The 26,909-nt window shown below is 37.7% G+C and overlaps 1 pseudogene; it reads right to left on the bottom strand.

Annotated features, from left to right (window-relative positions):
- Positions 1 to 9,453: 9,453 nt before the first annotated feature.
- Positions 9,454 to 26,909, bottom strand: part of LOC127410770 (1-phosphatidylinositol 4,5-bisphosphate phosphodiesterase beta-4-like) — a 26,357-nt pseudogene continuing 8,901 nt past the window's right edge.

The following is a 26,909-nucleotide window of genomic DNA, read 5'->3' on the forward strand; positions in this document are numbered from 1 at the left end:
AAACTGAAGGAGCTGTGAGGTTCAGCCAAAGCCAGTTTGGTTTTGTTGGAACTAATAAGCCATTAGACTAATCACTTTAAGAAAAATACAATTACCATTTTTTGGACATGTAGGCTACCATGATGACCATTCAAAACCATGGTGTCATCTTGACACCATCATTGTACCCTGGTTCCGCCATATTATTGGCTCAAGGTCCTGCATCTATTGATAAATATTAATGACAGAATACAGAAAATAGCATATGAATATTAAAAGAAATGAAGAGAAAGTAATGTAAGAAGTGTCAGTTCTATCAGGAAGACTTGCAGACTTGAGTGAAATATATGATGACATTTATTTGATGAATATAAAACATAAATGTAATGTCTCTCTTTGGCGTAAGCCCCGTCTGGCGGTCAGAAGAAGTTGTACTCGGAACCGTCATATCCTGCCGGAGATAGGAGGCAGGGGCGAGGAGCCTACCCCCGTGCAGGACGGGACTCAACTGGTGGCGGTGGGGTGGTGGAGGTTGCCGTGTTAGCACACTGAAACAGCAATGTGATAGATTGTGAGCAGACTTATAAAGCAATGGCTTACATGTGATTGGCTAGGAGTTACCTAGCTAATGGTGCGATGATGTACAGCTGCTAGTCTTCCCGCTAGAACTACGCTGCACTTACATTTATTTAAAGGTGGTCAGAGTGGAAACGGCAGAAATGAGGGAGGGAGCAGAGATGAGAGAAAGTGAATAGAGTGATGAGGCAAGAAAAACATAAGAGCCCCATAACAAATAATGACACTGTGCCGTTACCAGGGTTATGCCATGGTACTGAATGATTGATCATGTTCATATTTCATGATACTGTCATGGTACTCCAAGGTACTTTAAAAAATACCATGGTTTTACTATGAAACATGTCAAAAACATGGGGTAATAACAGATCATGTCTGAAAATAAATAAATAAACAAGTGTAATACCATGCTGCTTTTTGTGAGAAATACTGTATTACAGAATAGGCTATTATTTGTAATAAAGGAAAAATGTATATATGTGCAGTATATATACACAAGAAAATGGTTAAATACTCTAAAAGCAAAGAAATTAGTTAAGTATTTATAATTACGAATCATTCCACAAGCAGACCCTGCTAAGGTCTGTGCACGTCACAGCGGCAGCGTGTTTGTGTTGTGTATTCTCACTGAGCAACGACCTCACATGAACTGTGCATTTGATTGGTCAACACTCTCCTCTGATGTCATCAAGTTCGGTGTCTCTTTGGCCTGTAATGACAGTGAAAGGCAGCACTAGTCTCCAGAGGCATTTCACAAATCCTACAGTATATATTGAGACGTATGCTGAGGAACGTTTGCATAAAACACAAGGAAAAAGCAGGAAGTAAACAGCAAAGTCAAGTGACCTTTTAGTGAAAAAGTAGTGAAATTTGGGGTTTTGAAATAAGTCACATACAGGGTACAAAATTTATTTTTTGCACACTGGCCAGCCACAGATGAATTGAGAAAATGTACCGGCCATGAAACTGTTTTACGGAGCCCCTTAGAAGACAGGGATGGAAACAATTTTGCTTGTTTTGTTTTCCTGGCAATACTTTGCGTTCCCTTGCAATAAGTTTTGCAACCCTGGCAATAGTTTGTGTTCCCTCACAATTCATTTTGCTTTCCTTCGCAATACGTTTTGCACTCATTCGCATATGTTTTCCGTTCCTTCGCAATACGTTTGCACTCCCTCACAATTATTTTGGGTTCCCTAGCAATAGCTTTTATCCATCCCTTACAAAAATTAACCCTGGTTTACTACAGTAGCAACATTTGAATCATGATATTAGTAGTAAAACCAAAGTAATACTATCAAAACAAAAATAAAAACTGGTAATAAAAATCATAATAATTCTGCCCCCAAAAAAACAACAAAAAAACATGGTTAATTTTACTATAGTAACACCATGGTTGATATGGGGTAAAATATGGATTTTAAAATCATGGTTTCCACCAAAATATATAATTAACAATGGTTTCACTGTAATAAACCAGCAGTAACAATGTAACCATTTACAACATTAAAACCACCTGCCTTATATTGTGTAGGTCCCCCTTGTGCCGCCAAAACAGTGCCAACCCGCATCTGAGAATAGCATTCTGAGATGATATTCTTCTCATCACAATTGTACAGAGTGGTTATCTGAGTTACCATAGACTTTGTCAGTTCGAACCAGTCTGGCCATTCTCTGTTGACCTCTCTCATCAACAAGGTGTTTCCATCCGCAGAACTGCCGCTCACTGGATGTTTTTTGATTTTGGCACCATTCTGAGTAAATTCTAGAGACTGTTGTGTGAAAATCCCAGGAGATCAGCAGTTACAGAAATACTCAAACCAGCCCGTCTGGCACCAACAATCATCCATGTTATTATCTAATCAGCCAATCGTGTGGCAGCAGTGCAGTGCATAAAATCATGCAGATACAGGTCAGGAGCTTCAGTTAATGTTCACATCAACTATCAGAATGGGGAAAAACTTTGATCTTAATTAATTGTACCGTGGCATGATTGTTGGTGCCAGATGGGCTGTTTTTTTTTCTCCCCTTTTCTCCCCAATTTGGAATGCCCAATTCCCAATGCACTCTAAGTCCTCGTGGTGGCGTAGTGACTCACCTCAATCCAGGTGGTGGAGGACGAATCTCAGTTTCCTACACGTCTGAGACCATCGATCCGTGCGATATCACGTGGCTTGTTGAGCGCGTTACCGCGGAGATGTAGCACATGTGGAGGCTTCACGCTATTCTCCGCAGCATCCACGCACAACTCACCACGCTCCCCACCGAGAGCAAGAACCACATTATAGCGACCACAAGGAGGTTACCCCAGGTGCCTCTACACACCCTAGCAACCGGGCCAATTTGGTTGCTTAGGAGACCACGCCCTGGATTCGAACTCATGACTCCAGGAGTGGTAGTCAGCATCTTTACTCGCTGAGCTACCCAGACCCCAGATGGGCCGGTTTGAGTATTTCTATAACTGCTGATCTCCTGTATAATGTATATATATATACAGTATACAGTATATACACTGATGAGCCAAAACATTATGACCACTCACAGGTAAAGCGAATAACACTGAACATCCCCTAACAAGGCCACATGTCAAGGTCTGGGTAGATTAGATGGTAGGCGAACAATCAGTTCTCCTAGTAAATGTGTTGAATGCAGGAGAAATGGGCAGGAGAAGACCTGAGTGACTTTGACAAGGGCCAAATTGTTATGGCCAGACAACTGGGTCAGAGCATCACTGAAACGGCTAGGCTTGTGGGGTGCTCCCAGTCAGCAGTGGTGAGTACCTACCGACAGTGGTCCGAGGAGGGAGAAACCACAAACCGGCAAAAGAGTGTACATCGATGCACGAGGGGAACGAAGGCTATCCTGTCTGGTCCGAACCAACAGAAGGTCTACTGTGGCAAAAGTCACAGAAAATTTTAATCATGGTTACGGGGAGGAATGTATCACAAAACAGAGTGCGTCGCACCCTGCTGCATATGGGGCTGCATAGCCGCAGTCCAGTCAGAGTGCCCATGGTGACCCCGGTCCGACGCCGGAAATGGCTACAATGGGCACGCAAGCATCAGAACTGGACCTTGGAGCAATGGAAGAAGGTCGCCTCATCCGATGAGTCCCGTTTTCTTTTACAGTACATCACGTGGTCAGCCGTGTCCGTGTGTGCCGTTTACCTGGGGAACTGATGGCACCAGGATGCACTGTGGGAAGACGACAAGCAGGTGGAGGGAGTGTGATGCTACGGGCAATGTTCTGCTCTGTGTGTGTGTGTGTGTGTGTGTGTGTGTATATATATATTCCCTACTTGTCCTCTAAGGGGCTCGGTGGTATTTTGTATTTTGGAATGGAAATATGTAGCTGTTTTTCTGTACATCTTTCTGACAAACAGCACAGATTATTGTCACTCGCAGCATCATATACGAGATGAGTCTCCAGTGAAACTGCACCTCTCACAAAAACGTCAAGACACATCGTGATGTTTTTTATATTTTCATCTGGTTGACGAAACATTGCACTTATGTTCTCTGTCACCACATGGAGTTCTGGACAAAAATAAACTGTAGGCATCCTAGATACATTTCTCATGGTTCATGACATGTGCCACTAGGTAAAAGGTAATATTTGTTAGGAGAATGAAAACTACAAAACTAGTTATATGGACTACTTTTATACTGCTTTTTAGTGCTTTTTGGAGCTTGACAGTCACAGGTCACTATGAACTTTCAATGGAAAAGAGTTTTGCAAACGTTTTGCTAAATTGGGGTTTAGAATGACATAAATAATGACATAATTTTCATTTTTGGGAAATGTATCTCTTTGATGGTACATTTTACAAAATTTTGTATTCAATGAATTCTTTACACAGTTGTTTACGGTATGTATAGAAATGGACATCTCCAATGATTCCAAGCTTCCTGACAGCTTAAATAAGTAGAGAACCCATGAAAAACCGTTCAACTCTCTCAGACTGTCTGTCTGTTCAGTAGTCTGTGAGCGTGTGCAGAATGGTGCAATCATTCATACGCATGATAGACTGAACTTCCATAAAGAGAGAGATGAAAGAATCATGGGAAAGGGGAGGTGCTGTAAAATTGATTTGTGAGAGTAAGCCCTACCTCTGCACTGTGATTGTGCATGGCACAAATTCAAGTGCTAAATAAAAAAAAAAGCTAAATAAAATACACAATAAGCCATGATGATATCCACATGATAATTTCATGCATCATTAAATGGGTCATTTTCATGTGGCATTATATATTGGACACTTAAAATGTCTGCATGTCATTGCATTTCATAACAAAATATTGTGTCATCTGCGCTGAAATGCTGCTAGAGTTTTTCTTAAAACTGTAACCAAAAGTTATTTTTATGGAAGGCTTTGTTTTGTTATCTAATTCAATTACGTTGACATTTTACATGTGGCTTCTGTGTATGAAAACGTTTAGCAGCCACTGTATGTCTAAATGCATTGTATTAAATATTTAACTCACAATTGTTACAAACTGAAATCAAATTATTCTCTTTTTTGTGATTATTGATAATCAATTCTGTATCTTCAATATCACTTGTCATCCCTTTAATCCTCTTAAAATTGTATAAAATATTATATATAATATATATATAATACTAATTTCAATTAAGAATTAAATAATTGTTTATATTTAATTATAATAAAATTTAATATATATATATATAAACACATATAAACAAACAAATTGTTATTAATATCATTACTTACATCTGGCCACCAGTTTTTTAATGACATCATCCTCCACAAAGTGATAGCATTTTAGGTGTACAAACAACAGCACAAACTTTAGTAAATATTAGCAATGGATCTGATGAATTTTGTGATGTTTTGTGGTATTTGTTGGTTTATCTCACTCTAAAACATTCCATCCTATTTGATAAAATTATAGAAATTGGTTTGATAATATAATACAAAAAATTAAAAGTCAAATGTAACTTCAAGTTGACACACTCATGTCGCTGTCCATCCCACACTGAGCATTGGCTAACGTTATCTCTTTATTTACATCCTGTTAGTTTTCTTGCCAGTGTGTAAATGTACATTTTTGGGGTATCTGAAACAAGATTAGGAACTTTACCCTCTGTTAAAAACGTCCACGTGTTTGTGCTGAGTTCTCGAACTCTCCTGTAGAGTCATAAAAATTAAAAATGATTCCAGTTGAAATTGCTCGAGAATTGAGGCATCCTTTGCAAAGCACACAGGAACGCAAGTACAAAGCAATGGTGCTCTCAGAAGCTTTAAGGGAAGTGCAGTTAAGCAGTCATTACCTTTCTCTCTCAACTTTATTCTTTATACTTTTGTCTTGACTTTTGCTTTGCTGTTCTCCATTGAAGTCTTCGCTTGGTCGGCTCACATCTCTTCGCTCTGTCTGTAAAACAGAGGAATTCTATAAATTCTGTTTTTAATGACTAACATTGGTTTGGTCTATAATGTTTGATTAAAGTAGGGCTGACAAATGCAAGGTTATACTGTTGTTTCAAAACCCAACTTTAAGCATTTTTGTAATGATTAAAAGTTATTTTATGACTCCCTGTGTTGTACTTCAAACAAGAAAGCAATCAAAACATCTCTTTTATAGAAATGATTAACTCATTGGAAAGAAATCTGTTCAAGATTGTGTTATCTAGAGGTTATATATATATATATTGTAACTATTCATGTGCTTTATTTTTATTCATTTATTCTCTTGTTTATTTTACAGTATATTGTATCAGACTGGCTCTTTGCTGTACATCTCCTGTACTGATAATAAATACAAAATAAAATGTAAAAAAAAAAAAAAAAAAATGTTTAAAACAAAAAGAGGAATAACAATTTAAATTTTTGGCGGTATTTTATAAAGGTAAAAAAAAAAAAAAAAAAAAAAAAAAAGATTTACACTAAAATATCAAGTTTCAGTATCAACTTCAAGTTTGGGTTGTTTCTCACTAAAAATGTGTATGCCACTGGAATACTGAGAATATTATGCACAAGCTTCATGGACTGCTTTTATGAGACTTTTGGGTCCTTTTTTAAACTTTAAAGTGAGGCATTATCCACTAGCATTGTATTGAAAAGACGGGGCTTTGATATTCATTATTGTAATTATTATTATTGTTATTTTATCATTTATTATTAATAATAATAACAACAATGATAACACTAAATATTTATAATAAAAATTATTATTATTATTATTATTTGCTAAACTATATTTTAATTATTATTCATTAAAATTCTACCATAACTATTCACTCTCATGTCATTGTAACATGTCATTTGTGTTCCACTTCATAAAGAAATTGATATGGGTTTGGAACGACATGAGGGTGCATCATTTATGATTGTTTTTTTTTTGTTTTTTTTGGGGGGGGGGTGAACTATCCCTTTAAGTCAAAATGCCTTTCAAGATAAGAAGACTTTTCTTGGAATGATATTGTTTGATTCAGGTCATTGTCTTTGAGGCCAGCAATGAAAATGGCAACGGGCTCAGCACTGGACCTTGTGGGACACCATGGAAGCTTTCATCTACACTCAGTAAAAGTCAAATTGAAAACTTCAGTCAGACAACAGACAGTTGATGTGTTTGCTGCTCCTGTGCCATTATCATGAGCTTTCTGACTTCTTCTCACTGCTGAATCACATGCTGCTCTCTCAGAATCTGTTCTTCTGTCATGTGGCATTTGATCATTTCGGTCCACTCCGACATGTGAGCAGCAACCACGGGACAAAAGATCAGTCTCTTTCAATATGCAAATTAGCCTGGTGTAAAACAATGAGCTGCAGAGAAAACAGAACAAATAAGATTCAATTCAGTAGTACCTCTGTTTTGTGATTTGTGGTTACGGCCTTAATTTGCATTTCGATGTTTACATGTCATGGCTGCAGCGTTCACTGAAGGATGAAGAAATAATGAGTGAGAGTCCTATTTTGCATTCAAACTATGATTTAACTGCTTTTGTGTCACAATGTTCTGGTTTTGTTTTACGATTACTACAAAGGTCAGAGTTTGCAGTTCTTCAACGATTCATGTCAAGCAATGTATACATTAGGGTCATTGCGTGTCAACTGAACAAGAGGTCCCCAGTTTTAACATTTTGTTTTTGATAACTTTTTTCTGGTGTAAGATGAACATAAATGATTATAAAAGCCGAAACAATAAATTCCATGGATCAATATTTTCTGAGTTATCCATTACAGTGTAGAGAGGGGTTGAAATGGCAATTTACGCCTATGATTTTTGGAGCAAAACTACAGGTCAAAAAAGTAACCTTAGAAAGATGTCAGCATCATGATTTTATTTTTACACAGAGATAGGTAGGTCTATTACTAAAATCAGTTGACTTCAGCACCTCTTGTTGCATTATATGCCAACAGTGTGAGTCCAAAAATGGGAAAAAAGCTCTTTCTTGTGTTGTTTTTCCAAAGTTTGAGTGCCTATAACTCCAGAAGCATTCAAGATATCTTAATATTCTTTTAGATTCTGGTTTAAAACAAACTTTCCTTTTTGTATCTTCATATTTAAGGCCCTATATCATTAAATCCCAGGGATGTGGGGCTCTCAATATGGCTCCATCTAAAAAAAAAACCTAAAAAAATCCCATTTTTAATTCTCAGACATTGTCATTTTGACCCCCCCTCTACAAAATAATGGATTACTGAGTAAATATGGCATTTAATATTTTTGCCTTCATTATCATTTATGCTAATCTTATCTTTCTTCAGAAAAAGACAATTTCAGCTGGGTCATTTCCTGAAATTTGGTCAGTTTGGGATGGATTAACACAGTAGCGTCTTGCAGTGTGACAGGCTTCATCTACAACTATTTTAATCATTTTTCATTTATTCTTAAATAACCATTCTTCAATAACTATTATACCATACAATTTTTATGACCTCACATTAACATAGAATACGTAGAATATTTGTACTTTTAAAAATTCATATGTCAGTCAACATGGCATCAAAACTGACTTTATTTACATTTTTATTAAAACATGTTTTTGCGGGGGCCTGGGTAGCTCAGCGAGTAAAGACACTGACTACCACACCTGGAGTCGCAAGTTTGAATCCAGGGTGTGCTGAGTGACTCCAGCCAGGTCTCCTAAGCAACCAAATTGGCCTGGTTGCTAGGGAGGGTAGAGTCACATGGGGTAACCTCCTCGTGGTCACTATAATGTGGTTCGCTCTCGGTGGGGTGCGTGGTGAGTTGTGCGTGGATGCCGCGGAGAATAGCATGAAGCCTCCACACGCGCTACGTCTCTGCGGTAACGCGCTCAACAAGCCACGTGATAAGATGCGTGGATTGACGGTCTCAGACGCGGAGGCAACTGAGATTCATCCTCCTCCACCTGGATTGAGACGAGCCATTACGCCACCATGAGGACTTAGAGTGCATTTGGAATTGGGCATTCCAAATTGTGGATTCCAAAATCCACAAAAAAAAACAAACAAACATGTTTTTGGTCTAATTGAAAATGATTCATCAGTTGCACGTTACTCCAAAGAAAAAATAATCTTTGTCTTTGAAAAGTTTGTGCTCTGCCACTGAAACGATTTTTTTTTTTTTTTTTTTTGGTGATGTCACAAATCCCCACTTTATTCCAATCCAACAATTTTTTACTGGATAAAATCAAGTCCAGCCATACATTGTTTTCTCATTGAATATCTTGTAGCACTTAATGACACAACAGATTACAGAAGTAAATTGATTGTGAACAGCATTTTAAACAAAATCTAAGTTCGTTATTAATGGTAAAACAATAAATATAGTGTTGAAAATGAAGACAACAGTTTTGTGACATTTATGAATCGGTATTGTGTTCTATATGAAACGAAACATATGAATGCACTGGAAAAACTAGCATCACATTTACCTGGCTTTCTTGATGCTTTTCTCAAATTGCCTCTCCAGCAGCTCGTTTCTCTTTATCATGTTGAGCAACAGTTCTGCCCACCTGAGCGCAGTAGGAGCTCTGCAGAGCGGCGTGTGCCTGAAATAAAAAGCAGCATTATTTTCTCATCTGTCTTTGTATCTGAGTGTTCAGAGTTTCTGCCCTGAAGGCTTCAGTCTCTCTGACACTTGAACATTAAGACACAGCAGACATAAACGTGCTCATAATCAAGTCAATGAAGTCAGAGACTTGCGGTCACCAGCTTCCTCTTCAAAGCGTTCACATCTTTCTGTTGCCTGTTTGTACATGAACAAACAGTTTGAATCCGAAATGAAGACGTGTGGTTTTGGAATATTAGTGTCGCACATGTGACTAGTTTGTGATTAAATGAACAAACAGATCACTAAAGTGCAACAGTGAATGCAATTTTACCCTCTTTGGAGCAGATGATGGTACTTTGTTTTAGTGTTGATTTCTGTGTGTCTATATACATCTGCGGTGACAAGAAACTTCCGTTTCTTACTGTCCCTCCTGCTGTCACTCAAAACATCAGCAATATCTGGCTAAATGAACAAAACAGGAATTTCACTCAATGAGATAATTCTTCAAAGAGACCATTTCTACACTTAAAACAGTTCCAATAATAAAGGAACAGTTCACAGAGAATGTTTTTTTGTTTTGTTTTTTGTCTACTAACAATGTCCATCAGTGTATGTACATGCATCACAAGTGAAGAAGTAGTTATTCTCTTGGAAAGTCATGAAAACTATAACCATATTTTGGACATGAACTTTATTACCACCTGCTGGTGGTATCTCCAAACTGCAAATGTAAGAACTGAATTTAGACTTAGCACTGAAAACAGACATGCTTCTAAAATATATTAGCGCAATGACCTATTTTTCAGGATAAATGTTTTGCACTTTGCACCACCTCATACAATACACCCACAGTTTGTGCGCATGCACCCATAGATAGCGCAAACACTCCCGCCCAATTGCGCTTTGCACTGGCAAGAAAACTGCACTTAGAATTAGTGCTCTTACGAAAACTGGATAAGATGTTACACACGGTCATAGCATGGCCATGAAAAAAGAGCCTCATATTTTCACACTTTTTGCATAATTTTGCAAAAATACAGCTTGATGTAAATAATGCCCAATAAAAATCTTCTGTTCAAGAGTGACATTTCCCTTGATTTATTTTTTATTTTTTTGTTTTGTCTCATATTTCATCTCAAGCATGCTCTTCGCTGACACTTTTGTCCACTTGGTTAACAAGTACACTAACTTGTTAAGAAAATATTATTAGGGGTAAAATTGTTTGGTAAGTTGGAAATGATGCCACAACTGTGGGACAGTTGTCATTTTTTTAAATGGAAAGAAATCATTTTCACACAATAAATATTGAAATGGTTTCTGTTTATTTCACTCTTTGTTAAGATGGTCATAGTTTTAAACGTAATAATTTGTGTTTGTATAATGGATTGTCATAGTTTAATACTGTATGGAAGTCTGGGACAGGGGTAAAACAGTCAAATCTATAAATAAAAGAACAAAAAATAAATGATGAACAACTGGTAAACATTTTCCAATTCAGTTTTAATATGACCATCCTAAAATAAAAATGATAATAATGATAATAAATACAAATATTTGTTTTAATACAAATCAACTCATTGAACATGAAAGTGCCCAAAGTTGAAGAAATAACCATATTTTTATAGATTTTTTTTTTTCGCCCAAAAATTGCCCAAAATTTGTGCAAAACATTCCTTTTGTGTTCCACTGAAGAGAGAAAGTCATAAAGGGTTGAAACAACATGAGTGTGAGTAAATGATGATGGAATGTAGATTTTTGGGCAAAGCATTCCTAAGCTAAGTTGCTAAATGTTCATGAGAGAAAATTCTTTAGCTACTTTTAAGACTTTTAGAGATTGTGCTATTGCATCACTTTAATGCTGAGATTTTAATGATACTAACCAATTCATGAAGTTCAAGAGTGCATGGAGAACTGATTAAAGTAAACGAATACTTACCGCCTCTATACCCATGACTCTTATCTGGTCAGTCCTCTTCTCACAGATGGATAAGACATTTTTGGGAGCAGACAGAGCATCTACAATGGCTGAAATGAAAGATTTCACAGTAGAAAAATACCAGAGGACTAAAACTTTTGACGAAATTTTATGATCTTCAAGTTATAATGTATTTTCTGACCAGCTGACGGCTAGTTTGCGCTGGCATATTTTTTACTAAAAAAATATTTTATACAAATTAATTACTAAACACAGTCCAATAACTTTTAGCTTTTAAACTTTTTTCTTTATGATTTTAATTATATCATTTGGACAACCTTCACTGTGTCTATATTGAAAAGAGACATCAATTATTCTTGTAGTCCAAAGGCTTCATGAATGACAAACATTTCATATGTCATTTCTTGATTGGATCTACTATTTCTTTGGCTTGTTTTCATAACGGTGCTGCTCACTAACTTGGCTTCACACAACGACCTTATTTGCCAAGCAGATGATGTTAACGTTTTCTAACCTCTGAAGCCGTCGGGCACATATGTTTTGAAGATGATATTGCAGAAGACAGTGGCGAGAGACAGAGGTTTGTTGTACTCATTTCGTAGGGAAACCCGACTGCAGTCCATTCAGCGGGAGTATTCTCTGTCGAATCAGCTTACTGTTGTCAGCGTACACTGCCACTCGCAGCATGGCCAGGTCTGGAAGAAGTACCTGTGGGATCAACTGAGGCATTTTGAGTTCACAGGAGAAGTATCAAAAACAAGCACACAACAAGATAGATGGTGACCTGGAATGTAAATGCTCAATAATAAACTTGAAAGATGTCACTAACATTTCATTCATAACATTTCATGTTGTTCCAAAGCTTTATGCTGTGGTTGTTGTTGTTGTTGTTTTTGTGTGTGTGTGTGTGTGTGTGTGTGTGTGTGTGTGTGTGTGTGTGTGTGTGTGTGTGTGTGTGTGTGTGTTTTACATTTTAAAGAATCTTTACGCAGCTCTTTTCCATACAATGATGGTTCCTGGTGACCGCAACAGTTCAGCTGCAAAAAAGGACAAAAAACACCAGAGGATTTTGAGTGAATATTGACTTAAATTTGGGTCTGTTCCTCACACAAAGTCATATGCACTACTTTTATGCTACTTATCATGGGCTATTTTGTATTTTTACAGTTTTTGTTTACCTTTTTGGAGTTTGACAGCTGTGGTCACTGTATGTTTTTGTTAAAAGGAAAAGAGCGCTGTACAGAAAACTTACTTCAAAAAATTATTATTTTGTGCACCGCTGAATAAATACCAGCATGAAGGTTTGGAACGCCATTAAGGGTGAGTAAACAATGACAAAATTCTCCTTTTTATGTTGCTTTATCTGTATCCCTTCAGGTTTTGCAGTTATACATTACCTTTTAAAAAGACTTTACATTCAGATCTTGCTATAAAGGCAGTGTGGATAATTGGACTATACTGTTCGAGGTTTTCATAAAGGTGATCTCTATAGTAACTACTCCATTTAGCTCATTTAGATAGATATAATTAACATTCACTATATAGTTTCATGTCTTATACGTTCTGGATAATGATGGGAAAATTTGATATTATTCCATTGGTATTTTGAGCTACAAAACAATTAAGGGCATTTAGAATCAGAACCTCAGCGCTGTGGTAAAAAGAACTTGCGTACTGATATAACACATTAACTGCATAAAAACATGTTGGCACAGTCTTTACAATGGTTACCTTTCTGAAGACATATGGTTCTCCATTGTACACCGGATTCAGTCCATTGTTCATCACCATTCTCTTGTGAAACTCTTTATGAATCGTGTCCGTGGGAAGTCCATAGATGTCCACCTCCACATATGTACCTATCTTCTTATCAGACAAAAACTGACCCGAAATCACCTGAACAACAAATATCTGAGTCAATTTGAGAGCATTTGTTAAAATTAACTAACAGGGATAAATAAATTACTTAGTAGACGCATGTTTGTTAAAAAGATTATTTTTCACTGAGTGAACCTTTTGCTCCATTTAAAGGAATAGTTCACACAAAAATGAACAATCCCTCATGACCAAACCCGACTTTCTATCATCTGTGGAACACAAAAGGAGATGTAAGGCAGAATTTTAGCCTTAGTCACCATTCACTTTCATTGAATGGAAAAAAAAAGAATAGTATTAACATTCTTACAAATTTCCCTCTTGTGTTCCACAGAAGTATTGAGCCCCTTAGAGGAATGCAAGGGAATTTATTTTCTGAAAAAACTTTTGCATTCCCTCACAATTATTTTTGCGTTCCCTCGCAATAAGTTTGCATTCCTTCAAAATAAGTTTTGTGTTCCCTCACAATAACTTTTGTGTTCCCTCGAAATTACTTTTACATTCTCTCAAAGAGTTTTGTGTTTCCTCACAATAGTTTAATCTCTTTCACAAGGACTTGTGTGTTTCCTCACAATATCTTTTGCATTCCCCCAAAATAAATACGTTTTACTTTCCATCACAATAAATTTTGTGTTCCCTTGCAATAACTTTTGTGTTCCCTTGCTATCATTTTTGAGTTCTCTTTAAATAACTTTTGTGTTCTACATTTACATTTATTCATTTGGTAGACGCTTTTATCCAAAGCAACTTACAAAAGAGGAACATATTAAGGAGACAGTGGTACAAAAAGTGCCATATTACAAAGTATCACTAGCATCAGAATATTATTCAAAACAGATTAAAGTGCAACAAGGAAATGTTTTTTTTTTTTTTTTTTAATGACTGGTTAAGTGCTCATGGAAAAGATGTGTTTTTAGCTGTTTTTTGAAGACAGAAAGTGAGTCAGCTTCACGGATGGAGTTGGGAAGGTCGTTCCACCAACGTGGTATGATGAAGCCGAAAGTCCGGGAAAGTGTTTTGGTGCCTCTTTGTGTTGGTACAACAAGGCGACATTCCTTAGCCGACCGCAGGCTTCTAATGGGCGCATAGCTCTGCAGAAACGATTTTAGGTATGCTGGAGCAGACCCAGTGACTGTTATGTATGCCAGCATCAGAGCCTTGAACTTGATACGTACATCAATTGGCAGCCAGTAACGTGCTCTTTTTGGTTCATTAAAGACCAGTCATGCTGCTGCATTCTGGATCATTTGCAGGGGTCTAACTGCACATGCAGGGAGGCCTGCAATGAGAGCGTTACAGTAGTCCAGTCTAGATATGACAAGTGACTGGACAAGAATTTGTGTGGCATGTTCAGAGAGGAAGGGTCTAATCTTCCTGATATTGTAGAGCGTAAATCTACATGATCTTGCGGTCTTTGAGATGTGGTCGTTGAAATTTCATTTGTTATCGATGGTTACCCCTAGATTTCTGACCATTTTGGAAGGCATTACTGTAGTTGCACCCAGCTGCACAGTGATGTTGTGTTCAACAGCAGGGTTGGCTGGAAAGACAAGGAGTTCAGTCTTGGCTGGGTTAAGTTGCAGGTGGTGTTCCTTCATCCAGGGATGTCTGCCAGGCAGGCAGAGATTTGAGCAGTCACTGTGGTGTCATTGGGCTGGAAAGACAAGAAGAGTTGCTTGTCATCAGCGTAGCAGTGGTAAGAGAAACCATGTGCCTGAATGATGGGTCCCAGTGATGTTGTGTATATAGAGAAGAGAAGTGGCCCAAGCACTGAGCCCTGAGGTACCCCAGTAAGTAGCTAATGTGTCTTGGACACCTCACCTCTCCAGGCTACCTCGAAGGACCTACCTGAGAGATTGGAATTAAACCAGTCAAGCACAGTTCCTGTGATGCCCAGCAAAGAGAGGGCGGAGAGTAAGACCTGATGGTTGACTGTGTCGAAGGCTGCATAAAGGTCCAAGTAGAATCAGGACGGATGATCTGGATTCAGCTTTTGCCTGTCTCAGCGACTCAGTGACAGACAGTGTCCACTTTTGAAGCCTGACTGATTGTCATCCAGCAGCTTGTTCTGTAAGAGATAGGTGGAGATTTGATTGAAAACTCCCTTTTCAAGTGTTTTTGCCATGAATGGGATGAGAGAGACTGGTCCGTAGTGTTCTATTTGTGTGGGGTTAAGTGCGGGTTTCTTCAGCAGCAGGGTTACTCGAGCCTGCTTAAATGTAGTGGGAAAAGTGCCTGTAAGTAGAGATGTGTTAATTATGTGAGTGAGTGCAGGTAAGATGGATGGAGAGATGGCCTGGAGAAGGTGAGAAGGAATGGGGTCAAGGGAACAGGTGGTGGGGTGGTTTGAGTGGAGGAGTTTAGAGACCTCAGAGTCAGTCAGAGGAGAGAACATAGAGACAGAGGAGTTGCATACAGGAGACGGGTGTTTGACAGGATGAGGTGCTGAGAATGTATTGTTGATGGTTGTAACCTTATTAGTAAAAAATGTAGCGAAGACATCTGCTGTCAGTGATGTGTCAGGCAGTGAAGGGGGAGGACAGAGAAGTGTGTTGAATGTTCTAAACAAGCTGCGAGTGTCTGTGGTGCTGTTGCTCTTGTTCTGGTAGTAGGAAGTTTTTGCAGATTTAACGTTATCTGAAAAAAATGCAAGCAGAGACTGATACTTACCTAGATCTGCTGGATCTTTAGATTTCCGCCATCTCCGCTCAGCTGCCCTGAGGTCAGTTCACGAAGGACGTCAGAGAACCAGGGGCTGGGTGGTGTTGTATGTGCTGGCCTTGAGAAGAGAGGACAGATGTTGTCTAGACAGGTTGTTAAAGTAGAGCTTAGTGTGTCTGTGGCAGTGTTTACATCAAGGGTGGAAAATACATTTAGTGTGGGAAGAGAGGTAGAGACAGCAGTGGAAAGGCGAGAGGGTGAAAGAGAACGGAGGTTACGGCAAAAGGAAACCAAAGGTGGAGTCTGTTTTAATGTAGATGGGAGAGTCATGTTGAATTGAACAAAGTAGTGATCAGAGACATGTAAAGGAGTAACAAGAATATTTGAGTTGGTACAGTTACGTGTAAAAATGAGATCCAGCTGGTTGCCCGATCTGTGAGTTGCTGTGGCGCTTAGTCTTTCCAAGTCAAATGAGGCCAGAAGAGCATTCAGTTCAGTGGCCTGGGGCTTGTCTTGGTGTATGTTGAAATCACCAAGAACCATAAGTGGCTTTCCATCCTCTGGGAAGGAGGACAGCAGGACATCCAACTCCTCGAGAAAGTTTGCCAGCTGACCTGGAGGGTGATAAATGACAACAACATGTATTTTTGTGGGTTGCATTGTAGTAATAACATGGAATTCAAAAGTAGTATTGTTACATAGAGAAGAGTGTGGTGAAAAAGTCCAGTTGTTATGAATGAGCAAACCTGTTCCCCCACCCCTACCGGTGTGTCGAGGGGTGTGAGGGAAGTTGTTGGAGAGAGCAGCAGGTGTTGCTGTATCCTCTGGATGAATCCATGTTTCTGTCAGTGCCAGGATGCTGAGGGTGGACTGTGTGGCAAAGGCTTGAATGAAGTCAGCTTTGTTCACAGCTGACTGGCAGTTCCAGAGTCCCACTGAGAAAGAGAGCGGAGCAGGTGCTGAAGTGCAAAGTGGCCGTAGGTTGTGTGGGTTGCGTTTTGTCTTGCATCTATATCGTGTAAACCATCTGTAACAGATAACAAGGATGTGCTTGAAGGCATATGTTATTCGTGAAGTAGACATGTTAGTATGTACAAGGAAAATAAGAAAAAAGATACAATTAAAAGATACTTAAGTGCTATTGTGAGTGGTGCCTTGTCGGTGTCCTTGCTCGGTGGACTCGCACAGGTAGACTCGCTGGTCTTTACACAAGTAGGTCTTCACACGGGGAGGGCTTTACACGAGGGCTACCACTTCCGCTGCCGTGTCAGCATTCACATCTAATATATACACGATGCTAATGAGCCGTACAGTGAAAAAGCAGGACACGCCTTAATGCTACTTAGCACAAAGCTAGTCACGTGGGCAACTGAAACTTAAAATGCTAGTGAATGGAGATTTCTCTTTTGATGCTCCAAAAATCACAGATGGTCAGCATAAACGTCATCCATACGACTCCAGCGGTTAAATTAATGTCTTCTAAAGCAACACGATCACTTCTGGTACGAAAAAGACCAATATTTAAGTAGTACTTTTAACTATAAACCAACGCTTACGGTTAGCTTCATGAAAAGGTGGAGATCATGTGGTCTCTCGTGTGACATATTCACGTTGGAATGTTTCGGACTTAATCTCACATTCTCTTCTTGGCTGAGACATCCAGGAGAAGCACACAAATGCACCATTGTGAGTAAAGAAACAGATAATAACAGATCTAAACCAAAACCAACGAAGCTTCTGTACAGCGTTCCTCCTTCTCACTTTTAAACAGCGCTGCTCTTCCGGGTGTGTCACACGTGCATCAGTTCTCGTGTGAACATGCCAACACAATACTTATCTTTTCCCCCCCAAAAGTGATTGTGTTGCTTTAGAAGACATTAATTTAACCACTGGAGTCATATGGATGACGTTATGCTGACTGTCCTTCAAAAGTCTGATCACCATCCACTTGCATTTTAAGGACCTACTGAGCTGAGATATTTTTCTATTTTTCTTCAAATGTGTTCTGGTGAAGAAAGAAAGTCATACACACCTGAGGGTGAGTAAATAATGAGAGAATTTTTTGGGAGAACTATCCCTTTAACAGCCCACATCTTGAAACAGTACAGCACAGCACCCCATGAGGACACACCTGAACACTGCAGGTATCAGTAATCACTCCATCCAAAGGTGTCTCAGAGAATGGATTGGACATCCGATCCGGCTGGCACATAAAATCTGGCTTCAGTAGATACCTGACAGTGTCCAATTGAAAACCAAACAGTCAACGGGACGCTGGCAGATTTCCAGTACCCTTTAATATAAGAGCTGTTATTAGCTGCCCCCTTAAAGCAACGAGCCATTTAATCAAGTCCCTCACGTCCCATATTCAATTTACACCACTAAACACAATGCTAATGGATATTGCACGGCTTTTCCATGATTAACGTGTTGATTAATATGTTTGAAGTTTTCACTGCGGTGGCGTGACTTGATGAGAGCAAATTAACACTGACAACTGCAACAGTGTTAATGAAGAAATACGAGAAAAAAAAGTAAAAGACAGTGTGACAATGAATGATTTCTACTGCATCAGATGTCCCAAAAAATTAAAGTTGTTAATATTTGTATTGACATAACCACATGATCCATCATATTCAAACTTTCCCTGGTTGAGTTGCATTGCCAAATCTATACAGGGCACAACAAATTGATATTTTAACAGTGTATACAGATTCAAAATACAAACATGATATAAACATTTATTAAAAAGGATATATATTTTTAGAAAGGTATCATTGTATTACCATATGATACCATAACTGTACTATGGTACCACCACAGTAAGCCCTTCTAAGCAATCAGCATTCAATATTGCACTCATACTGTTTCAGTTTGGGCGTTCCCAGGGAATCTATGACTTACAGAGGTGATTTCATTCTCTTTTGCCTGGATTCTCTTTCCTGATTTGCTCTTTTTTTAAAACAGAATATTGTCAGTGTCTGACATCATAACTGACACATCAGATCATCTCCAGCAGACAACAACAGAACAAACCAAAGACTGATCGCTGTGTAAACGTGTGTGTGAGTTTCAGGTGTACATACACTGTCAGAGTGTCTCCACATCACACAAAGTCCTTCAAAAGGTTCCTGTTCAACATTTGAGTTGTATGAAAACACCCAGGTCTTATAAATCACAATGTCAGAGTGATTCAGATCAGTTTCAGTAGAGCAACCCTTACAAAACCTGTCAAGAACATGTCAGTCATATTTTACCCCAAAGTCAAAAGACAGAAATTATAAATATATTTTGTTTAAAAAAAAAGGAAGCATGTTTATAGGACACTATTTTCCTGCACATTTCCCCCAAACATTTTAATTACTGTGTTGAAAATGGTCATTTTTATTACTGTAATCCAAATAAATAAATAAAATAATGAGTATTTATGTTGTAACATACTTACAGTATAATTCTGGTAGTAGTTGTAGTAGTGCCTTTCGGTCATAACTCCTGGTTTGAAATTTGCACAGATAAAAAAAATACAATTGTCACCATAGAATTTCTATTGTAAAACAGTGGCAAAATATTAAAACTTGAGTCTTAGACATTTCTAATAATATAATCGAGTTGGTCAAAATAAATAAGAAATTTGGGTTGCAGTAATGATAATATAATGAAAATCAGCAAAGCAAAACAAAGAATTGTAGCCACAAGCGGTAATAATTGGGGTCCATGCAGTTTGTAAAGAAGATTTGATCAAACAGATCCGTCTGATGCTGAGGATCCAGCTGTATTGGTTCTAAATGTCAACATAGAGCTTAAAAGTTTTACGTTTTTGTTTATTTATATTGCCCCCAGCTTCGGAAATTGACGAAATTTGGTGTAACAGGCCAGTTATATATTGCCTTCTATCTTCCGAACCACTTCATAAATCGAAAAACACTGAATGTTTTTTTTTTTTTTTTTTTTAGGACAGTCTCTAGATAATTCATAATGCATTTCATGCAAATCTGATAAACTGCGTAAGGCGATTTCGAAAAAGTGGAATTTCAGCTAATTTTGTGGTTATTTTTCAAAACAGCATGCTTCACACATCCAGATTAACAGCATTAAGTTAAAGAGGGTAAACTTTATCATTCAACTGATCTCTGCGCAAGCATTTAGACACTAATGTACGCTGTGCTTTGTCCATGCACTAAATGAATGAGCAGGTCTTCCATATGTTTACTTGAACCGCTCAGGCAATGCAAATTGTAAGACCCATTTTAGGGATGGCCCAGATTAGTCAAGACTAGCAGATTTGTGATTTATTATCAATTTATTATCCAATGTCCAAATCACTTGGGTGGCAATGCTATAAAATAATGAATAATTAAATAAATAAATAAAAACAAGCAGGGCAGCGGGCCAAATCAGTCGACAGGCCACTGGGAATTCCCCCGCCGCTCCCGATGGCCAGTCCGGACCTGGTGCAATCTTGAGGCCGTTTCTCACAAAATTTGGTATAAAGCTTCTTGAAGACATCCTGCAGGTATATACCAAGTTTCATGACTATCGTCATTCACAAATGTATTTGTTGGCTACTGAATTCTAATTGCCTGTAGGAAGACATTTTTGTTTATTTGTCTGATTAATATTTTAAGGATATGTTAGCACTTGAATCAAAGAAGATGCATGCCACATGTGAATGTCCTTGATCATGGTTATGGATTTAGAACAGACTTTTAGTTAGAGCGCCCCTACAGGCATAATTAGGCAAAACTTAGCATGCATCCTCAAAATGTTCTGTTGTCAAAGTATTCCGAGTTTCATTATGTTTGGACTTTGCATTCAAAAGATATAGGTTGAAGAATGAATTCGAGCCACGCCCAAAATATTATTGCCTTGTATCTTCGAAATTTCAGTACTGTGCAAAGGTTTTAGGCACTTGTGAAAAATGTTGCATAGTGAGGATGTCTTCAAAATAATGCCATAAATAGTTTTCATTTATCACTTAATGTCATACAAAGTCCAGTAAACATAAAAAAATTAAATCAATATTCGGTGTGACCACCTTTGCCTTTAAAACAGCCCCAATTCTCCGAGATACACCTGGACACAGTTTTTCTTGGTTGTTGGCAGATAGGATGTTCCAAGCTTCATGGAGAATTCGCCACAGTTCTTCTATCTATTTAGGCTGTCTCAATTGCTTCTGTCTCTTCTCGTACTCCCAGACTGACTCAATATTCAGTGGGGGGCTTTGTGGGGACCATGACATCTGTTTGCAGGGCTCCCTGTTCTTCTATTCTATTCTATTCTATTTGCAAAAGTAATGTTTGGGAGTCTAACATTTATATTTCCTATTGACACACTAAAGCTGAAGATATAAATAACCATCTTAAGACAAATGTTTTTGTGAAACATCTTATGTGTCTAACACTTTTGCACAGTACTGTATCTGACAAATTAAAATTTGTTGAACAAATTTTGGTCAGGAGAGTCCTTAGTTGATGTATGCCAAATTTTGTGCGAATCGGACAAATGGCCAAGAATAAGCTCAAATAAGTAGGTTTTTCAGAAAATAAAAAATGGTGGAAAATATAGCTACAGTGATATATATTTTGTTTGTCTTGACTCAAGGAATCAGAAGAAAATAAAAAAAAACAAAAAAACATTTTGATTCTAGCCTTCCTGCCTTAACCCTTAATTTTAAAATTGCAAAACAACTCATTTTACAAATGTGAAAAGTCTGGATGCAGCACAGTAATGAAGTTAAATGCATAATTATCATGAAAATAATGTTGCAATGGAGAAACTCTTCATTTAGGCTCTATTTTCCCTATGCAATATATAAATTCTTACTTTTCCTTTTTTCTGTCTTTTTAGGGTGCTATATTACACAGACTTGTTTTCGTGAGATTCACCTGGTAAAACGACTGTATTATGGTAAAAAATAAAATAAATGTAATGCAGAGTGCAGAAATTTTGGTTGCAATTGGCAAAATTGAATAACTTGAAGTGAATGAGATGAACCTTTGTGGAGGCGCAGATGGACACCATAGATGCTGCAGCATATGGTTACTGTGTGTGTGTGTGTGTGTGTGTGTGTGTGTGTGTGGTCTGCATTACCTGGGGTCTGAAAGTTCAGAGATACCATCTGGCAGCCGGCGTTCCAGAAAATCTGTGGCATATAATTACTGGAGTCCACTCGACCTCCTTTGGGGTAGATGTGACTCATCTGTCGTTTGTTGTAGCAGCGCATCTCATTCAAGAAACAAAACTGGAAGGGTTCCAGGCGTTTCTGAGGATGTGGGCTCTTATTTTTAGTTCTCCACACTCTAAAATCCCACTTTCAGATGAGAACAGATATGATATGAGTCATGCCTTCAGTCATGTGTGGATTTGTTGTTTCACATACAACACAAACTTTATTGTCATGATTTTCTGATCACAACAACTTAAAGGCTATATATTATTTTGGCAGGATTGTCTAAAATAAAAAGACATCATTCTAAACCCAACTAAACCCAACTCATTCTTTATTATTATTATTATTATTATTCCACATTTTAGAATAACAACAAGATAATAACAGTAAAATGATTATCAAAACTATGGAATAACAAATAGAAGTATTGGACATATATATATATATACTGACCTAAAGTATTAATCAAATCAAAACTATGTTATATCTGAGATTCTTCAAAGTCTCCACTTTTTGTCTAGACTATAGGCTACTATCCAGGGAATATTTATTTATTTATTTATTTAATTTTTTCAGAATTACAATTTTAGTTTTGTTAAGCAAAACAAAATTGATTTAAAGCATTGAAGCATGAGTCTTTAGAATAAACTCCTCCAATAAAGCTTTTTTTAAGCTTTTGCCTGGCAGAGCATCTATAAAAACATTACATATAATACATACTGTATATAACATTTTTAATAATAATCATTAAATTCTATGGCTGCAAATCTATCTGATGTATCTATAGATATCCAAATACATTACATGTAAAATGTTAAAAATTATATTACTGAATAATAATCATAAACTGTGACTGCCAAATTTTCTGATGTAGGGTACAACAGGGCTAAAGACACACCTGATGGAATTTTTATTTATTTATTTTTTTGTCCCAAAGTGTATCAAAAGTGAAGAAATACAGTACATAATTTGTGTGAAAAGAAATAATAACAGAAAGTTGTTAAGATTAAAATTCTTAAAAAATAAAATTTTAAAATTAAATAAACAAAAATAAAATAAAAAAAATAAAAAAAGGTGGTGAGGTGGCCTTTTACCCCACACTTTGGGTAAAAGGCCCCAAGGGGGTTTTAGTGATATTGTGTATATACAGGGGCAATAGTTGTATGGCGAAATTTGTCAACTTATGTAAATGTGCTTTTGAGACAGCAAGAGTTTTTTTGAGTATCACATTAAAATAATGCTTACTCAAAATAACTACTTCAGATAAGTGTGCACCTCAATTACATTTGGCATTTCATAAAATCTATCAACAAATGAATCTCCAGTGAGCCCACATTTAACATTTTTAACAACATATCCATTACCCCAAAGACAAATGTGTTTTATAGTTTTCTTTTAGCCCCCTAGGGGGGCTTTTTGTCCCAAGTACTATCCTTTCACTTACAGCAGAGTTATTGAAAAAGGTTTTATTTAATTACCTTGAACAAAACTGAAAATTACAAAGAACTATTTTATCTCAAAATAAATGTGATTATCTCAGGGATTTTCATGAGCTTAATAAATGTAAATGTACAACATTTGTAATTAGTAAATATTAGATCAATTATACTTAAAATCGATCATTGCACACAATGATCTCATGGATCAGGAAACTTTTGCAATGCATATTGACAAACATGTTTTTAGAAAAGTACTGTGGTAGTTTTTGATACTAATTAGTGATTTGGGAGAAGAAGAAAAAAGGGGTTTTAGTCTAATTGTACCCTATTTGTCAAGTATATGTTTAAAATAATTATATTAGTGAATTATAATTATAATAAAATAAAATGATAACTTCAAGCCTTCTGATTTATCTATAAAATATATTGTATGATTGTTAAAAAATCTATAGGTAAATGATATTAATGAAAGACTGAGGTTGCCAAACTGTACACAATGACCATAAACATCTGATTCTTTGCCCTCTCACGCCCTCTGTGGACACTACAGTAAACTGCAATTCCAAAAGCAGCAAACTGTTTCAAAAAGCACATGAATAAGTTTTTACTGAAGTTAAAGGTGCACCAAGTAATTGTACACCCATAGAAATGAACAGAACTTTTAACATACCTGTTTAAGTTGTTTAAACTGTTATATAAGTGTCTGAAGCACATGGCATACAGTAACATATGAAAAAAGTATACTTCACAAATTCGATGGCGTTTGTCCTTAAATATCCCAAAGTGACAGATTCATTGAAGAAAGACATGTGGTGGATATTTTTCTCTGTGGACATTTAGGCAAAAAGTTTGTAGTGCGCATTACACATTGACAAAATCTATAAATGAAGCGTGTTTTAGAATTGTTAGTTGTGAACAAATACTGAGCTCATAATCCCAGTGAAAAAAGCTAAAGTTCTAAGACTAGAAACATACTCTGCGCAAGTACAAAAACATGTGAATGCACGCCCAATACATTGCAGGCATCCCAGATTTACAGTACCCACACGTACATCTCTGAAATGTCTGTTTAAGAGTGTTTCATCCAGAAAGCATTAAATTCTAATTAACATCTGCTAAACATCTTAAAAAGATCAGATTTACATTGTAACATTTCTAGCAGCAACAGGCAGATGAAGACGATAATTATGCAGAACCCATGTGCAGTTTATTTACATGGTGCAGTCAATTCATAATCTGGAATTCCAAGACCTGAAATGAAAACATAAACATGAACAGGAAACATGAACCGTGAACCTTAACTCTAAACTTGACTTGGCATAGCAGACGTGAAAACAGCATTACCCAAACAATACCTGACATCCGACAAGGCCAAACACGAGGGCTTAAATACATGAACATGCATGACAATGACACCCAATCAACAGACATAACTAATGATCAAAAACCAATGATGAGACAGAACTGTAAACAAGATAACAAGACTAATAAACTTTAACCAGTGAATCTTGGAAAACACAGGGGACCAGACGGGGCTGGAGACCATGGTGGGACCGGTGGAAGACCTGGAGACCGGCATGGCTCAGGAAACCAAGGAGGAGCCGGTGGTGGGTCTGGTGAGGCAAGACGTGGAACGTGGCCTGGCGAGGCAGGACGTGGAGGCAGAGACCCAGGGGGTACAGAGGTGGTGGCCGTGGTGACTTGACGTGGCTACATGGCATGATGTGGTAGACGTGGCAACATGGCATGACGTGGCAGATGTGGCAACATGGCATGACGAGGTAGGAATGACAACCAATCAACAGACAGAACTAATGAACAAAAACCAATGATGAGACAGAACTGTAAACAAGATAACAAGACTAATAAACTTAAACCAAAGAAAAGACAAGACTGCTAACAAGAAGAGCTGTGCAATGGTTCATTTTTAGGTTTTCATGGTTTTACCCATAAAATACCGCAGTTAAACCATGGTTAATTTCTTGTGAGGGAACCCAAAATAATTGCAAGGGAATGCAAAAATATAACCATTTCAGTCCTCTAAAGAGCTCCGTAGAACATTGATTGTAATTTTAGTACCACAAAAATTCCACAATTTGAAGAAACAAACACAAAATTTGTGTACAGTAATGCACTTACAACGCAAGTCTATGGGGCAAGCCATCAAACTTGAATGTTAAAAATCATCACTATATAGTGGGGCCTGGGTAGCTCAGTGGTAAAAGACACTGGCTACCACCCCTGGAGTTCACTAGCTCACTAGTTCAAATCCCAGGGTGTGCTGAGTGACTCCAGTCAGGTCTCCTAAGCAATCAAATTGGCCCGGTTGCTAGGGAGGGTAGAGTCACATGGGGTAACCTCCTCATGGTCGCTATAATGTGGTTCATTCTCAGTGGGGCACATGGTGAGTTGAGCGTGGATGCTGGCATGAAGCCTCCACACGCACTATGCCACGTGATAAGATGCGCAGATTGATGGTCTCAGACACGGAATTCATCCTCCACCACCCGGATTGAGGTGAATCACTACACAACCACAAGGACTCAAAAGTGCACTGGGAATTGGGCATTCCAAATTGGGTGAAAAAATAAATAAAAAATCATCACTATATTTACACTGGCAAGAGGTTACAGGGAATTTACATATAGAAGTGTTAAAGGTACAGTAGCACATCCAGTGTGTTTAAAAATCACTAACATTAATTTTTCCTCAGCAGGCATCACTAACATGTTACAGTTTTCAACACCAACTTTAAACTTCGCAATGTTACGACTTTGTTTTATGCCTGGAGTAGATAACAGCGAGAGCTTAGAGGACTCCAATCAGAGACAGGAAGACAGTAATGGGTAAATCTGGCAGAAATATAAAATTAAAGCAATCTTCACTCTGTTATCAGGATAAAAGACTTCAGGATGAGTATGTGTTGTTTTTGAAACTCTATGTGACATTCATGCTCATGCATTCATGAAAACAAAATTACAAAAAGTGTTGATCATCTCAATTTACTGTTGTGGATGACACTTTCTTTGAAGAATATCAGAAGCATTAAAAGTAGCATTAAAAATGCAAGCTCACTGGTGTCAGTCTAAAAATGATGATTTAAAATATAGAGTACTTTAAAAGCTTAAGTGTGTCACTATAAAAGAATGATGTGAGAGAACCTTTCTGGGTCTGAGCGAATCTTCCTCACAAATCTCTTCCTCACAAATCAGACATCCATGAATCTGCTCGGGATGAGCCTCATTTAACAGCTCTGCTACAGAGAGAAACAATATATT

Source organism: Myxocyprinus asiaticus, chromosome 20 (genome assembly GCF_019703515.2).
Source record: "Myxocyprinus asiaticus isolate MX2 ecotype Aquarium Trade chromosome 20, UBuf_Myxa_2, whole genome shotgun sequence".
NCBI classification, from domain to species: domain Eukaryota; kingdom Metazoa; phylum Chordata; class Actinopteri; order Cypriniformes; family Catostomidae; genus Myxocyprinus; species Myxocyprinus asiaticus.